The sequence below is a fragment of the Heptranchias perlo genome, chromosome 20, assembly GCF_035084215.1.
Source record: "Heptranchias perlo isolate sHepPer1 chromosome 20, sHepPer1.hap1, whole genome shotgun sequence".
Classification (NCBI taxonomy): Eukaryota; Metazoa; Chordata; class Chondrichthyes; order Hexanchiformes; family Hexanchidae; genus Heptranchias; species Heptranchias perlo.
The window spans coordinates 10,293,353-10,306,649 of NC_090344.1; the positions used below are offsets into that span (position 1 = coordinate 10,293,353).

Below are 13,297 nucleotides of genomic sequence, written 5' to 3' on the forward strand. Positions count from 1 at the left end.
TTTCTTGATAATTTAATTTTGTATTTCCTTTCTTCTTTCCTGATTGCTTGTTGGCATCATTCCTAACGTCTTCATTTTCCCCTTTATCATCATTTCATTTATTGTCCATTTCGTTAGAATATGCATTTGTTCAATTTCAATTTTACCCTTTTCTCTTTATTCATCCACAATGTTTCATTGTTGACTATTTGTTGTTTTTTTCTTAGAGGAATGTGTTTCTCTTGAACTCGATTGATCACCGTTTCAAATATTTCCCAAAACCTGTTCTATATCTTTGTCAAGATTTTTTCCAAGTTCACCTTCCCAGGTTCCAATCTCATCCCCTCAAAAATAGTTTGTTTCCAATCTATTAATTTGGTCTTTGTCTTACTGATGTCTCTCTCAATCTTTACGGTGGAGGGATTGAGGTAGGGAGTGATGTGTGAGTGAGTGAGGGAGGGAGTGAGGGAAGGAGGAAATGAGGGATGGATAGAGTGAGTGAATTAGCGTGTTCGTGAGTGTGCGAGTGACTGAATGAGTGAGAGCGAGAGGGAGGCAGGGAGAGCAGGCAGGAGCGATAAAATTACAAATGAGAGACAGGCAGACAAGAGAGGAATCACTGCTGGATCTAGTAATGGGGAATGAAACGGAGGAGATAGGAATAGTAAGTGTCGGCGAATATCGAGGCACTAGTGATAAGGTTTAAAATAATAATTGAGAAAGACGGCCACACGCCTATTGCCAGCACTCTGCGAGCATCCGCGGGCCAAATAGAGGCTTTCAGCATTTTCCACTTTTATTTCCTGGCGACGTCACAATTTCGACACTCACAGCTTCTTATTTCATGGCCAGGATGCAATTTACACACTTTCCCTTTCGTTAAGTCCCACTTCAGTTCCGTAACCTGTAAATGAATCTATTGACTTAACAAATATTACAGTCACTTCACACACTATCTCCTCCTGTCCACTCTTGCCAAATGCCTGCTGGATGTTTATTTATTACATTGATTCGATATTCTGTACACTTACATATATGGCACTGAGAGCATGATCTTGTGAAACTGCACATTGAACCTGTTGTTTCTTGTGTTGACTGTAACGATCTACAGAGCTAGGGGCAGAGCACAGTTCGAGAGCACTTGACAGCTGCTGGAGAAACATCTGGTTGAAATTCAGGTGTCGTTTGTCTGGTGCTTCCAGTTCCGTGTTCTGTGGTAAGGATGTGCTCACTGAAGTTTAGTGACAAGGCTTTCCATGTCGGGTTGTGCATCGCATTTGTACACAATAGTGTGACTCATTCCGTTCATGATTCATTTCTGATTGCTGTATTTATTTGTCTCCCAGAATAACTGATGAAGCTTCTTTTCATGTTGGTAACATCAACATTGGTGACTGCCAGCTACTGAGCTCCATTACATTGTGCGTGCAAGAATAGTCAACAGATGTGGGGGTGTAGCTCAGTGGTAGAGCATTTGACTGCAGATCAAGAGGTTCCTGGTTCGAATCCAGGCGCCCCCTTGCACATTCTAAGTGCTTCTTTTGGGGACTCAGAAAATCAGTAATCTGTCGCTGTCGTTGTTCATATTCAGTTTGCCGCACAGGTCCAGGCCTTTTGACCCAACGGGTCTGTGCCAGCCTTTATGCTTCACACAAGACACCTCCCTCCCTACTTCATTTGCCCCCATCCGCACACTCTTCCATTCCTTTCGCCCCCGTGTGTTTATCTAGTTTGCCATTTCATGTATCGATGTTATTTGCCTCAACTACTCCTTAAGGTAGCGAATTCCACATTCTTGCAACTCTTTGGTAAAGAAGTTTCCCATGAATTCTCCATTGGATTTATCAGTGACTATCTTATATTGATAACCGATAGTTTTAGAGTCCCCTACGAGTGGAATCATTTTCTCTACGTCGACCCAATCAAACCCTTTCATTATCCAAAGACCTCCATCATGTCAGCCATCAGCCTGTTAAATCTATCCTGACAGGTATTATCTTTCAGTTCTGGCATCATCATTATTTCACCTTCGCCAATTCCTCGATATCCTTTTGATATTAGGGAGACCAGAAGTGTTCACAGTGCTTCAAGTGTGGTTTAACCAAGGATCTAGGACTACAGGTACACAAATCACTAAAAGTAGTGACGACAAAAAAAAAACAAGCCAAGCACTGGGGTTGATTTCCAGGGGGATAGAATTGAAAAGCGGAGAAGTTATGTAAAGCATGTAGAGTCTCCCTGATAAATACTGAGACAAAGTAACTATTCAATATTCCAGCCATTTCACTGTTATTACCTCTGAGGATATCTTGTGTATCCCTTGTTGGCCCTATCCCTATCCTGAAGTTATTGACATTTCAGTGCAATAATTGACTATTTCTTGATAATTTAATTTTGTATTTCCTTTCATCTTTCCTGATTGCTTGATGGCATCCTTCCCAACGTCTTCATTTTCCCCTTTATCGTCATTTCATTTATTGTCCATTTAGTTAGAATATGCATTTGTTCAATTTCAATTTTACCCTTTTCTCTTTATTCATCCACAATGTTTCATTATTGACTATTTGTTGTTTTTTTCTGAGAGGAATGTATTTCTCTTGAACTCTATTGATCACCGTTTCAAATATTTCCCAAAACCTGTTCTATATCTTTGTCAAGATTTTTTCCAAGTTCACCTTCCCAGGTTCCAATCTCATCCCCTCAAAAATAGTTTGATTCCAAACTATTAATTTGGTCTTTGTCTGACTTATGTCTCTCTCAATCTTTACGGTGGAGGGATTGAGGTAGGGAGTGATGTGTGAGTGAGTGAGGGAGGGAGTGAGGGAAGGAGGAAATGAGGGATGGATAGAGTGAGTGAATTAGCGTGTTCGTGAGTGTGCGAGTGACTGAATGAGTGAGAGCGAGAGGGAGGTATGGAGAGCAGGCAGGAGCGATAAAATTACAAATGAGAGACAGGCAGACAAGAGAGGAATCACTGCTGGATCTAGTAATGGGGAATGAAACGGAGGAGATAGAAGTAAGTGTCGGCGAATATCGAGGCACTAGTGATAAGGTTTAAAATAATAATTGAGAAAGACGGCCACACGCCTATTGACAGCACTCTGCGAGCATCCGCGGGTCAAATGGAGGCTTTCAGCATTTTCCACTTTTATTTCCTGGCGACGTCACACTTTCGACACTCACAGCTTCTTATTTCATGGCCAGGATGCAATTTACACACTTTCTCTTTCGTTAAGTCCCACTTCAGTTCCGTAACCTGTAAATGAATCTATTGACTTAACAAATATTACAGTCACTTCACACACTATCTCCGCCTGTCCGCTCTTGCCAAATGCCTGCTGGATTTTTATTTATTACATTGATTCGATATTCTGTACACTTACATATATGGCACTGAGAGCATGATCTTGTGAAACTGCACATTGAACCTGTTGTTTCTTGTGTTGACTGTAACGATCTGCAGAGCTAGGGGCAGAGCACAGTTCGAGAGCACTTGACAGCTGCTGGAGAAACATCTGGTTGAAATTCAGGTGTCGTTTGTCTGGTGCTTCCAGTTCCGCGTTCTGTGGTAAGGATGTGCTCACTGAAGTTTAGTAACAAGGCTTTCCATGTCGGGTTGTGCATCGCATCTGTACACAATAGTGTGACTCACTCCGTTCATGATTCATTTCTGATTGCTGTATTTATTTGTCTCCCAGAATAACTGATGAAGCTTCTTTTCATGTTGGTCATGTCAACATTGGTGACTGCCAGCTACTGAGCTCCATTACATTGTGCGTGCAAGAATGGTCAACAGATGTGGGGGTGTAGCTCAGTGGTAGAGCATTTGACTGCAGATCAAGAGGTCTCTGGTTCGAATCCAGGCGCCCCCTTGCACATTCTAAGTGCTTCTTTTGGGGACTCAGAAAATCAGTCATCTGTCGCTGTCGTTGTTCATATTGAGTTTGCCGCACAGGTCCAGGCCTTTTGACCCAACGGGTCTGTGCCAGCCTTTATGTTTCACACAAAACACCTCCCTCTCTATTTCATTTGCCCCCATCCGCACACTCTTCCATTCCTTTCGCCCCCGTGTGTTTATCGAGTTTGCCATTTCAAGTATCGATGTTATTTGCCTCAACTGCTCCTTAAGGTAGCGAATTCCACATTCTTGCAACTCTTTGGTAAAGAAGTTTCCCATGAATTCTCTATTGGATTTATCAGTGACTATCTTATATTGATAACCGATAGTTTTGGAGTCCCCTACGAGTGGAAACATTTTCTCGACGTCGACCCAATCAAACCCTTTCATTATCCAAAGACCTCCATCATGTCAGCCATCAGCCTGTTAAATCTATCCTGACAGGTATTATCTTTCAGTTCTGGCATCATCATTATTTTCACCTTCGCCAATTCCTCGATATCCTTTTGATAATAGGGAGACCAGAAGTGTTCACAGTGCTCCAAGTGTGGTTTAACCAAGGATCTCGGACTGCAGATACACAAATCACTAAAAGTGGTGACAACATAAAAAAAAAACAAGCCAAGCACTGGGGTTCATTTCCAGGGGGATAGAATTGAAAAGCGGAGAAGTTATGTTAAGCATGTATAGTCTCCCTGATAAATACTGAGACAAAGTAACTATTCAATATTCCAGCCATTTCACTGTTATTACCTCTGAGTATATCTTGTGTATCGCTTGTTGGCCCTATCCCTATCCTGATGTTATTGACATTTCAGTGCAATAATTGACTATTTCTTGATAATTTAATTTTGTATTTCCTTTCATCTTTCCTGATTGCTTTTCGACATCCTTCCTAACATCTTCATTTCCCCTTTATCATCCTTTCCTTCATTGTCCATTTAGTTAGAATATGCATTTGTTTTATTTCAATTTTACCCTTTTCTCTTTATTCATCCACAATGTTTCATTATTGACTATTTGTTGTTTTTTTCTGAGAGGAATGTATTTCTCTTGAACTCTATTGATCACCGTTTCAAATATTTCCCAAAACCTGTTCGATATCTTTGTCAAGATTTTTTCCAAGTTCACCTTCCCAGGTTCCAATCTCATCCCCTCAAAAATAGTTTGATTCCAATCTATTAATTTGGTCTTTGTCTTACTGATGTCTCTCTCAATCTTTACGGTGGAGGGATTGAGGTAGGGAGTGATGTGTGAGTGAGTGAGGGAGGGAGTGAGGGAAGGAGGAAATGAGGGATGGATAGAGTGAGTGAATTAGCGTGTTCGTGAGTGTGCGAGTGACTGAATGAGTGAGAGCGAGAGGGAGGTATGGAGAGCAGGCAGGAGCGATAAAATTACAAATGAGAGACAGGCAGACAAGAGAGGAATCACTGCTGGATCTAGTAATGGGGAATGAAACGGAGGAGATAGGAGAAGTAAGTGTAGGCGAATATCGAGGCACGAGTGATAAGGTTTAAAATAATAATTGAGAAAGACGGCCACACGCCTATTGACAGCACTCTGCGAGCATCCGCGGGTCAAATAGAGGCTTTCAGCATTTTCCACTTTTATTTCCTGGCGACGTCACACTTTCGACACTCACAGCTTCTTATTTCATGGCCAGGATGCAATTTACACACTTTCCCTTTCGTTAAGTCCCACTTCAGTTCCGTAACCTGTAAATGAATCTATTGACTTAACAAATATTACAGTCACTTCACACACTATCTCCTCCTGTCCACTCTTGCCAAATGCCTGCTGGATGTTTATTTATTACATTGATTCGATATTCTGTACACTTACATTGATGGCACTGAGTGCATGACCTTGTGAAACTGCACGTTGAACCTGTTGTTTCTTGTGTTGACTGTAACGAATTACAGAATTGGGGCAGAGCACAGTTCGAGAGCACTTGACAGCTGCTGGAGAAACATCTGGTTGAAATTCAGGTGTCGTTTGTCTGGTGCTTCCAGTTGCACGTTCTGTGGTAAGGATGTGCTCACTGAAGTTTAGTGACAAGGCTTTCCATGTCGGGTTGTGCATCGCATCTGTACACAATAGTGTGACTCACTCCGTTCATAATTCATTTCTGATTGCTGTATTTATTTGTGTCCCAGAATAACTGATGAAGCTTCTTCTCATGTTGGTAATATCAACATTGGTGACTGCCTGCTACTGAGCTCCATTGCATAGTGCGTGCAAGAATGGTCAACAGATGTGGGGGTGTAGCTCAGTGGTAGAGCATTTGACTGCAGATCAAGAGGTCTCTGGTTCGAATCCAGGCGCCCCCTTGCACATTCTAAGTGCTTCTTTTGGGGACTCAGAAAATCAGTCATCTGTCGCTGTCGTTGTTCATATTGAGTTTGCCGCACAGATCCAGGCCTTTTGACCCAACGGGTCTGTGCCAGCCTTTATGCTTCACAAAAAAACAACTCCCTCCCTACTTCATTTGCCCCCATCCGCACACTCTTCCATTCCTTTCGCCCCCGTGTGTTTATCGAGTTTGCCATTTCATGTATCGATGTTATTTGCCTCAACTACTCCTTAAGGTAGCGAATTCCACATTCTTGCAACTCTTTGGTAAAGAAGTTTCCCATGAATTCTCTATTGGATTTATCAGTGACTATCTTATATTGATAACCGATAGTTTTGGAGTCCCCTACGAGTGGAAACATTTTCTCTACGTCGACCCAATCAAACCCTTTCATTATCCAAAGACCTCCATCATGTCAACCATCAGCCTGTTAAATCTATCCTGACAGGCATTATCTTTCAGTTCTGGCATCATCATTATTTTCACCTTCGCCAATTCCTCGATATCCTTTTGATAATAGGGAGACCAGAAGTGTTCACAGTGTTCCAAGTGTGGTTTAACCAAGGATCTCGGACTGCAGATACACAAATCACTAAAAGTGGTGACAACATAAAAAAAAACAAGCCAAGCACTGGGGTTCATTTCCAGGGGGATAGAATTGAAAAGCGGAGAAGTTATGTTAAGCATGTATAGTCTCCCTGATAAATACTGAGACAAAGTAACTATTCAATATTCCAGCCATTTCACTGTTATTACCTCTGAGGATATCTTGTGTATCCCTTGTTGGCCCTATCCCTATCCTGAAGTTATTGACATTTCAGTGCAATAATTGACTATTTCTTGATAATTTAATTTTGTATTTCCTTTCATCTTTCCTGATTGCTTGTTGGCATCCTTCCTAACGTCTTCATTTTCCCCTTTATCATCATTTCATTTATTGTCCATTTAGTTAGAATATGCATTTGTTCAATTTCAATTTTACCCTTTTCTCTTTATTCATCCACAATGTTTCATTATTGACTATTTGTTGTTTTTTTCTGAGAGGAATGTATTTCTCTTGAACTCTGTTGATCACCGTTTCAAATATTTCCCAAAACCTGTTCTATATCTTTGTCAAGATTTTTTCCAAGTTCACCTTCCCAGGTTCCAATCTCATCCCCTGAAAAATAATTTGATTCCAATCTATTAATTTGGTCTTTGTCTGACTGATGTCTCTCTCAATCTTTACGGTGGACGGATTGAGGTAGGGAGTGATGTGTGAGTGAGTGAGGGAGGGAGTGAGGGAAGGAGGAAATGAGGGATGGATAGAGTGAGTGAATTAGCGTGTTCGTGAGTGTGCGAGTGACTGAATGAGTGAGAGCGAGAGGGAGGTATGGAGAGCAGGCAGGAGCGATAAAATTACAAATGAGAGACAGGCAGACAAGAGAGGAATCACTGCTGGATCTAGTAATGGGGAATGAAACGGAGGAGATAGAAGAAGTAAGTGTAGGCGAATATCGAGGCACGAGTGATAAGGTTTAAAATAATAATTGAGAAAGAAGGCCACACGCCTATTGACAGCACTCTGCGAGCATCCGCGGGTCAAATAGAGGCTTTCAGCATTTTCCACTTTTATTTCCTGGCGACGTCACACTTTCGACACTCACAGCTTCTTATTTCATGGCCAGGATGCAATTTACACACTTCCTCTTTCGTTAAGTCCCACTTCAGTTCCGTAACCTGTAAATGAATCTATTGACTTAACAAATATTACAGTCACTTCACACACTATCTCCGCCTGTCCGCTCTTGCCAAATGCCTGCTGGATTTTTATTTATTACATTGATTCGATATTCTGTACACTTACATATATGGCACTGAGAGCATGATCTTGTGAAACTGCACATTAAACCTGTTGTTTCTTGTGTTGACTGTAACGATCTACAGAGCTAGGGGCAGAGCACAGTTCGAGAGCACTTGACAGCTGCTGGAGAAACATCTGGTTGAAATTCAGGTGTCGTTTGTCTGGTGCTTCCAGTTCCGCGTTCTGTGGTAAGGATGTGCTCACTGAAGTTTAGTGACAAGGCTTTCCATGTCGGGTTGTGCATCGCATCTGTACACAATAGTGTGACTCACTCCGTTCATGATTCATTTCTGATTGCTGTATTTATTTGTCTCCCAGAATAAATGATGAAGCTTCTTTTCATGTTGGTCATGTCAACATTGGTGACTGCCAGCTACTGAGCTCCATTACATTGTGCGTGCAAGAATGGTCAACAGATGTGGGGGTGTAGCTCAGTGGTAGAGCATTTGACTGCAGATCAAGAGGTCTCTGGTTCGAATCCAGGCGCCCCCTTGCACATTCTAAGTGCTTCTTTTGGGGACTCAGAAAATCAGTCATCTGTCGCTGTCGTTGTTCATATTGAGTTTGCCGCACAGGTCCAGGCCTTTTGACCCAACGGGTCTGTGCCAGCCTTTATGCTTCACACAAAACACCTCCCTCCCTACTTCATTTGCCCCCATCCGCACACTCTTCCATTCCTTTCGCCCCCGTGTGTTTATCGAGTTTGCCATTTCATGTATCGATGTTATTTGCCTCAACTACTCCTTAAGGTAGCGAATTCCACATTCTTGCAACTCTTTGGTAAAGAAGTTTCCCATGAATTCTCTATTGGATTTATCAGTGACTATCTTATATTGATAACCGATAGTTTTGGAGTCCCCTACGAGTGGAAACATTTTCTCGACGTCGACCCAATCAAACCCTTTCATTATCCAAAGACCTCCATCATGTCAGCCATCAGCCTGTTAAATCTATCCTGACAGGTATTATCTTTCAGTTCTGGCATCATCATTATTTTCACCTTCGCCAATTCCTCGATATCCTTTTGATAATAGGGAGACCAGAAGTGTTCACAGTGCTCCAAGTGTGGTTTAACCAAGGATCTCGGACTGCAGATACACAAATCACTAAAAGTGGTGACAACATAAAAAAAAAACAAGCCAAGCACTGGGGTTCATTTCCAGGGGGATAGAATTGAAAAGCGGAGAAGTTATGTTAAGCATGTATAGTCTCCCTGATAAATACTGAGACAAAGTAACTATTCAATATTCCAGCCATTTCACTGTTATTACCTCTGAGTATATCTTGTGTATCCCTTGTTGGCCCTATCCCTATCCTGATGTTATTGACATTTCAGTGCAATAATTGACTATTTCTTGATAATTTAATTTTATATTTCCTTTCTTCTTTCCTGATTGCTTGTTGGCAACCTTCCTAACGTCTTCATTTTCCTTTATTGTCCATGTAGTTCGAATATGCATTTGTTCAATTTCAATTTTACCCTTATCTCTTTATTCATCCACAATGTTTCATTATTGACTATTTGTTTTTTTTTAGAGGAATGTATTTCTCTTGAACTCTATTGATCACCGTTTCAAATATTTCCCAAAACCTGTTCGATATCTTTGTCAAGATTTTTTCCAAGTTCACCTTCCCAGGTTCCAATCTCATCCCCTCAAAAATAGTTTGTTTCCAATCTATTAATTTGGTCATTGTCTTACTGATGTCTCTCTCAATCTTTACGGTGGAGGGATTGAGGTAGGGAGTGATGTGTGAGTGAGTGAGGGATGGAGTGAGGGAAGGAGGGAATGAGGGATGGATAGAGTGAGTGAATTAGCGTGTTCGTGAGTGTGCGAGTGACTGAATGAGTGAGAGCGAGAGGGAGGCATGGAGAGTAGGCAGGAGCGATAAAATTACAAATGAGAGACAGGCAGAAAAGAGAGGAATCACTGCTGGATCTAGTAATGGGGAATGAAACGGAGGAGATAGGAGAAGTAAGTGTAGGCGAATATCGAGGCACGATTGATAAGTTTTAAAATAATAATTGAGAAAGACGGCCACACGCCTATTGCCAGCACTCTCTGCGAGCATCCGCGGGGCAAATAGAGGCTTTCAGCATTTTCCACTTTTATTTCCTGGCGACGTCACACTTTCGACACTCACAGCTTCTTATTTCATGGCCAGGATGCAATTTACACACTTTCCCTTTCGTTAAGTCCCACTTCAGTTCCGTAACCTGTAAATGAATCTATTGACTTAACAAATATTACAGTCACTTCACACACTATCTCCTCCTGTCCACTCTTGCCAAATGCCTGCTGGATGTTTATTTATCACATTGATTCGATATTCTGTACACTTACATTGATGGCACTGAGTGCATGACCTTGTGAAACTGCACGTTGAACCTGTTGTTTCTTGTGTTGACTGTAACGAATTACAGAATTGGGGCAGAGCACAGTTCGAGAGCACTTGACAGCTGCTGGAGAAACATCTGGTTGAAATTCAGGTGTCGTTTGTCTGGTGCTTCCAGTTGCACGTTCTGTGGTAAGGATGTGCTCACTGAAGTTTAGTGACAAGGCTTTCCATGTCGGGTTGTGCATCGCATCTGTACACAATAGTGTGACTCACTCCGTTCATGATTCATTTCTGATTGCTGTATTTATTTGTCTCCCAGAATAACTGATGAAGCTTCTTCTCATGTTGGTAATATCAACATTGGTGACTGCCAGCTACTGAGCTCCATTGCATAGTGCGTGCAAGAATGGTCAACAGATGTGGGGGTGTAGCTCAGTGGTAGAGCATTTGACTGCAGATCAAGAGGTCTCTGGTTCGAATCCAGGCGCCCTCTTGCACATTCTAAGTGCTTCTTTTGGGGACTCAGAAAATCAGTCATCTGTCGCTGTCGTTGTTAAAATTGAGTTTGCCGCACAGATCCAGGCCTTTTGACCCAACGGGTCTGTGCCAGACTTTATGCTTCACAAAAGACACCTCCCTCCCTACTTCATTTGCCCCCATCCGCACACTCTTCCATTCCTTTCGCCCCCGTGTGTTTATCTAGTTTGCCATTTCATGTATCGATGTTATTTGCCTCAACTACTCCTTCAGGTAGCGAATTCCACATTCTTGCAACTATTTGGTAAAGAAGTTTCCCATGAATTCTCTATTGGATTTATTCGTGACTATCTTATTTTGATAACCGATAGTTTTAGAGTCCCCTACGAGTGGAAACATTTTCTCTACGTCGACCCAATCAAACCCTTTCATTATCCAAAGACCTCCATCATGTCAGCCATCAGCCTGTTAAATCTATCCTGACAGGTATTATCTTTCAGTTCTGGCATCATCATTATTTTCACCTTCGCCAATTCCTCGATATCCTTTTGATAATAGGGAGAAACATCTGGTTTAAATTCAGGTGTCGTTTGTCTGGTGCTTCCAGTTGCACGTTCTGTGGTTAGGATGTGTTCACTGAAGTTTAGTGACAAGGCTTTCCATGTTGGGTTGTGCATCGCATCTGTACACAATAGTGTGACTCAATCCGTTCATGAATCATTTCTGATTGCTGTAATTATTTGTCTCCCAGAATAACTGATGAAGCTTCTTTTCAGATTGGTTCTTTCAACAGTGATGACTGCCAGGTACTGAACTATGTTGCATTCCCTTGTCTGTGGACGATGTCAGTGGGTGAATTGCTTAATTGCAGTGTTTAATTATAAATCAAGCGATCGCTGATTTAAATCCCGATACTCCCTCTTCTTTCCAAATGATTTTGTGATTCATACAGTAAGTCTGAATTCCCTGTAGCAGCAGGATTGTTGTTTACATTGAAGCTTCAGCAGAGAAACAGGTTTGCTATCTCGATTGGTCACTTCCGGTATTTATGCACCACATGAGTCTCCTCCTGCCCTATTTCATCTCGTTCTATCAGCCATATATTCCTTTCTCTTTCATCTCTTCATCGAGCTTCCCCTTTAAAGCATCTATGCCATTTACCTCAACTATTCCTTTTGGTGGCGAGTTCCACATTCTTACCGCCCTTTGGGTAAAGAAGATTCTCCTGAATTCCCTCACAAATGGAAACGTTTTGTTCTCCGTCACCCAATCGAATCCTTTCAAAATCTTAAAGACCTCTATCAGGTCACCCCTCAGTCTTCCCTTTTCTCGATAAAAGAGCTTCAACCTGTTTAGTCCTCCTGAGAAGTATATGCTCCGAGTTCTATTATCATCCTTGTGAATCTTTTTTTCAGCTTTGCCAATTCCTCTTGATTCTTCTTATAATCTGTCGACCAGAATTGTTCACGTTTCTCCAAGTGTGGTTTCCTTTTTCAATTCACCTCTGAACTTTCCATTCTCAGCCTGGTTCTGACTTGTATTATCAACCTGACATCTGCCATACGGCCACTTCCTCTGCTTCATTTTATACTCTATCTCTTTCGTCATCCAGAGATCTCTGGCTTTAGTTGCTTCTTGAGGGAATGTACACAGACTGTACCCGAACAACCTCCTCTTCAAAAGCCGCCCATTGCTCGATTACAGTTTTGATTCCATTTTACCAGGGCCGGATCAGTTCTCAACCCTCTGTAATTGACCCTCTTCCAATTAAGTGTTTTTACTCTAGATTACTCCTTCTCCTTTTCCATTGCTATTCTAAACCTGATGATACTCTGTTCGCTATTCCCTAAATGCTCCCCCAAGGACACTTGCTCCACATTAACTATCTCAATCTCTAGAACCAGATCCATCATTGCCTCCTAATTACAGTTGCTTCACATACTAGCTCCTCCTGCCACACTTGCCTAATGCCTGCTGGATGCATCTTTATTATATTCTGTGCACTTACATATATGGCACTGAGAGCATGATCTTGGAAAACCACGCATTGAACCTGGCACTGCATTTGTTGACTGCAAGTATCTTAAGAGCTGGGGGGCAGAGCACAGTGACAGAGCATTTGACAGCAGCTGAAGACCTCTGCTTGAAATTCTGATGTCATTTGTCTGGTGCTTCGAGTTCCGCGTTCTGCGGTAAGGATGTGTTCACTGAAGCCGAGAGACAAGGCGTTCCAAGTTGGGTTGTGCATCGCATCTGTACACAATAATGTGACTCACTCCATTCATGAAATAATTCTGATTGCCGTAATTATTTGTCTCCCAGAATAACTCATGAAGCTTCTTTTCATGTTGGTAATATCAACATTGTTGACTGCCAGCTACTGAGCTCCATTACATTGTGCGTGCAAGAA

General features: G+C 41.9%; 5 non-coding genes across 5 annotated transcripts; all 5 read left to right on the plus strand.

The window, feature by feature from the left end:
- Nucleotides 1–1,427: 1,427 nt before the first annotated feature.
- trnac-gca (transfer RNA cysteine (anticodon GCA)) lies at nt 1,428–1,499 on the plus strand. The gene has a single exon. It is a non-coding gene; the product is annotated as a tRNA-Cys (tRNA).
- Nucleotides 1,500–3,779: 2,280 nt separating this feature from the next.
- trnac-gca (transfer RNA cysteine (anticodon GCA)) lies at nt 3,780–3,851 on the plus strand. The gene has a single exon. It is a non-coding gene; the product is annotated as a tRNA-Cys (tRNA).
- A 2,284-nt stretch (nt 3,852–6,135) lies between these two features.
- Nucleotides 6,136–6,207, plus strand: trnac-gca (transfer RNA cysteine (anticodon GCA)). Its single transcript has one exon. It is a non-coding gene; the product is annotated as a tRNA-Cys (tRNA).
- A 2,286-nt stretch (nt 6,208–8,493) lies between these two features.
- Nucleotides 8,494–8,565, plus strand: trnac-gca (transfer RNA cysteine (anticodon GCA)). Its single transcript has one exon. It is a non-coding gene; the product is annotated as a tRNA-Cys (tRNA).
- A 2,266-nt stretch (nt 8,566–10,831) lies between these two features.
- trnac-gca (transfer RNA cysteine (anticodon GCA)) lies at nt 10,832–10,903 on the plus strand. Its single transcript has one exon. It is a non-coding gene; the product is annotated as a tRNA-Cys (tRNA).
- Nucleotides 10,904–13,297: the final 2,394 nt, after the last annotated feature.